The sequence below is a fragment of the Syngnathus typhle genome, linkage group LG10 (assembly GCF_033458585.1).
Source record: "Syngnathus typhle isolate RoL2023-S1 ecotype Sweden linkage group LG10, RoL_Styp_1.0, whole genome shotgun sequence".
In the NCBI taxonomy this organism is placed as follows: domain Eukaryota; kingdom Metazoa; phylum Chordata; class Actinopteri; order Syngnathiformes; family Syngnathidae; genus Syngnathus; species Syngnathus typhle.
In genome coordinates this window covers 11,790,372-11,795,000 of record NC_083747.1, presented here as the reverse complement: position 1 = coordinate 11,795,000, position 4,629 = coordinate 11,790,372, and positions in this window count along the sequence as shown.

Below are 4,629 nucleotides of genomic sequence, written 5' to 3'. Positions count from 1 at the left end.
AAAGTTCCTCTTTTAGCTGCGAAGCGGCCGCCTCCGCCGCTGCCTCCGCCGCCTCCATCTCCTCCTCCGCTCGCTCTCAGGCTCCCACTCGCTTCCACTTACTCCCACAACTCTTTGCCACTTTAGTTTCTCCCTCGTGCCCCGGCCTGGCCGGAACGGCCAGCGTTTGGCGCTGCTTTGAGCTCATCTCGTCGTAAAAATGTCAAGTCGAGCGCTCGTCTCGTGCGTGCAGTATTTCGTGGCTAGGCGAGCGAAACACAAAAACCAAAAGGCCAGGCCATTTGAACTGGAACTCTGGTAAGTCGCTGCAACTCTTAGCTCTTCTTTCCAGGCACGTCTACGTCAGCACGCTTCAATGGAACGCTTGCTTCGGGTGACAAAAGTACTCGCGTGTTAAGTTAAAGTTAAAATCCCAATGATCGTCACACACACATCTGGGTGTGGTGAGATTTGTCCTCTGCATTTAACCCATCCCCGTGTGATTTTAATCCATCCCCTGGGGGAGAGGGGAGAAGTGAGCAGCAGCGGTGCTGTGCTCGGGAATCATTTGGGGATCTAACCACCCAATTCCAACCCTTAATGCTGAGTGCCAACCAGGGAGGCAATGGGTCCCATTTTTATAGTCTTTGGTATGACCCGGCCGGGGTTTGAACCCACAACCTTCCAGTCTCAGGGCGGACACTCTACCACTATGCCACTGAGCTGGTGTGTGAGGACATGTACTAAAAGATGCAACAACTCTGAAAACAAAACATGACAAGCAGTTCACCCACCAACCGCCTGACTGACTTCATGGTCATCTAGAGCAGTGGTCCCCAACCACCAGGCCGTGGATCGGTATCAGTCCGTAGGTCACTTGATACCGGGCCGCCAAGCCACACGGGAAAAAAAATATATCGGTTTTTTTTTTATCGACGATCAATTAATTCAGGTCAAGACACTTGTCCCGGTCACGCAACATGTTTCCCCAATCGAGCCCGCAAAGCTAGCAAAAATGAGTAAAAATTTATTTTGAAAAATATAAAGATTCTCTCCCAATTACATCCGCCGGTTCAAGTCAAGACGCTCGTCCCGGTCACGTGATGTGTCACCTCGTGACGTGTCACCTCAGCGAGCCCGCGAAGCAAACAAAAATGAGCAAGAAACAGAGATGTTTGGAAAGCTTCTTTGGAAAGGCAAAAAAGCCCAATGAGGAGACGGAAGAAGAAGAGGCTACGACTTCTAAGAAAAGGAAAGCTGCATTGAAAAAAACATTTCTGGAGTCCTACTTATCGCCACAGGTGACTCTGACGCGCCAGGCCCACTCTGCATAATATGTGGCGACAGGCTAGCTAACGAGGCAATGAAGCCTTCAAAACTGGTTCGGCACATGGAGACCAAGCCTCCTGCATTAAAAGACAAACCTTAACCACTTCGGGTGTCATTGTTTCCGATTACGCCTAGATGGGACCGGCTCGTTTCTGAGAAACAAGCTCAGTGTTCCCACTAATTCAACGTAATGGTGAGTTTTATTTTTATCGTCGTTTATATATACTTGTTTTTATGCCAGTCGTATCATTTTATTTCATCGTATTTATATTTCTTATAAATGTATTATTTATTTATATAAAGGCCGGTCCGTGAAAATATTTCTGACACGTAACCGGTCCGTGGCGCAAAAAAGGTTGGGGAGCACTGATCTAGAGGAAAAGCCAAGTGGTGTAAAAGTCACCAAAGTCACCACTTCGGCCAGCAACCGACACCAAGCGAGGGCGACTATCGAGCACAATTTGCTCGCTTGGCCGTGTACGACGGCTGCAAACAAGCCTCACTGTGAATCCATCACCAGTTTGGCCATCAGAAAATCCACACAGTTTTCCAAAAAGCAGATTTTTGCAAGTGTCACATTGGGATCCAACACCAAGAACCTTGGTCCGCTTTCACGGCGCACGACGGAAATGGTGAAGATTGATTCTTGATGATTTGCACAAGCTTTTTTTGCGGTTTAGTCGATCATCGTAAATGTCGACGATTCATCGAGTAAATGTTACACCTCTCTAAGTTTGCATTTTTTGGGGGCCAAGTTGTTTTATTTTGCTGTTGACAGTAAACATTCAGTTGTATTTTGAAGAACCTCTTCCAGTTTGCACAGTTTGACTTTGAATGTAAAGGAGCTGACTCTGTACTTTAGCGTCTCGAGGACGCGTTGGCGTACTTTTGCCACCACTGGTGCTATTGCTAAGCTCGGAGGTGGACTTGGAGCCACTTTGACCCTTCAACATTGGCACGACGACATCTCTCGGATTGGAAACGTACGCCTTCGCTTCAACATTGTTTTTTGCCAACTACCGATTGCCCCGAGACTAAATGTGCAAAATCGGAAATTGACATCTATCTGCAAATTCCTTGACGGCGGGATTAGCGGCAGGGTTGATCAGAATCAGATTTTGGGTTTTTTTTTTTTCATTTTGTGCGCCTACGTTTGAGTAGGAGTAGCTACTTGGCGCTTGTAGGAACATGACGGAATGTCATCCAGGCAGGATGAGCGAGCGGACCCGGCGGCAGCCGCACACTCGAACGCATCATAGCCACAAATGCCGCATGGACCCACGCTGCGTGTTAGCGCGCGCGCGTACGCGTGACTGCACGCACCTGTCGGCTATGCTGGTGATTTCAAACGCATATGGATGCCATGTCAGCCAGAGCCGAGGAACGGAGGAGGAGAAACGGAGGAGGAGGTGGTGGAGAAGGAGGAGGTGGAGGGTGGGTGGGAGGGGGGGGGGGTATTGGCAAGGGATGCAGAAGCAAGGGAAGCCAAGCAAGGGAAGGGAAGGGAAGAAAAAGGAAGGGAAGGGAGGATGGGCAAAATACAGAAGGCAGAGGGTGACAACGTGAAGCTCCCTGTGCACAGCAGTGAAAGAAGAAAGCAAGAAAGACAGCTGTACCTTGGATGGGAACATAGGACATGTTCCAACGGCATTGAACGGAGGTTGCGGCAGGTCTTGGCGTTACACGGAGCAAACACTGTACTAAAAAAGAAAAAAAAGACAGAAGATGACTCTAAAAGAAAAAGGCAGGCGGCGTACTCCTTCCTATGGGAGCCGATGATGATGGTGAAGATGCCAATAGTCCGCCGTGATCACCATCGGCATCCTAAAAAGCATCATGGTGAGGAAAAGAAGAATCCACCACCGCCGCTTTCCGAAAGCGCGCGTGGCTCCCTCCCTGTGCATCCAAAAAGAGACGACAAGATGCATAAACGTGTGCGTGCGCGTGCGTGCACGCGTGTGTAAGCGAGGGAGGGGGACACGAGTGGGTGAGAGTGAGCTAGAACCAGAGCGAGCCAACTGCCGCTACTGTGGAGCCTAGTTGGGTTCCAGGCAGGGAACGCCCAGTTTCAATATGATTGGGTGCTGCATCTGGGCGGGAAAGAGTCAACGTACAGCATCCACATCACCGTGGGCCACCTTGAAATCAATCACGTTATGATGTAAAACTTATCACGTTAGAACCTGCTACAAAATCTGTTTTTGTGGGGGGAGAGAAAAAGGCTTCTAAATAGCAACGACACAAGCGATGATTGTTTTGGAACATTTGTGTTTTTCACAATTGCAAAACCACTTAAAACTTTGGAAATAGGTGATCTTTAAATGCTTAGTTTTTTATCATCGTCCCTGGAGATTGAGATATGCTCGGAATTAAAAAATGAATGGACATCATCATTGTGTCAAGCCATTCTCATCCGCATTTCCACTTTTATACAAGTTAAAAGCAAAGAAATAAAATGTACCAAAAACTAAAGGATGACCTACCTGGAGAAAGCAACCACTCATTACAGCGGGGGCGTGTCTTGGCAAATCTGCAATGGATTCCGGAGAAACGCAACCAACTGCGCATGCGCATAGATTAAGTTTTTCCGAAAATAACCAACAAACTCTACATAAGATTCGTATTGTCCACTTTAGGAGTTGCTGTTTAATTTTGGACTAGCGGCTAAGAGCAAGCTAAGCTGATGAGAAAGAAGGAGGCGACTTGTTTAAAGGCCCCAATTAGCGCCTCCAATTGGGCCGCCGCACCAGAAAAACGGTCCAATTGTATCATGCTCGGAGGAGCCATACTCCAAGGTATTTTCTTTTTCTTCCTCTACGGTTGATCAACAAACTCAAAAGCATTTTTCTGTCTGCGGGCCTTTCAAAGACACAAATCACGTCTTGTCTCCTTTGGGTGCCTGACTGACGACCGGAACTTCCATTTCGGAAGCGCATCCGGGGAAACCAAAGAGCCAAAATGGTGTCTTTCGATTATGGAGTGTTGCCTTCTCTGAACGTGGGAAAGTGCGCCTTCAACAGACAAGTCTAGCACAAAACAACTTCAACGGCGACTGTAATTTCTTCAAACCGTCTATATGTATTTATACGTGTAACTCAGTTTTAAAAAATGACAGACGTTATGTGTCTTTTTTCAACAGGCATTATTCCCCAAAAAAAGCTCTATGGATGAGTATTTCACTTCGCGGAGGGACCAAAATGCAGCATCGTGCTTTGGTTGAAGAGTTGAAGTGTTGTCGCCGCCCAGTGGTCAATAGTAGCAACACCCCGTTTCACAATTTAGACTTCACTTCAAATAAATACGCAACTTTTATCTCCAGAA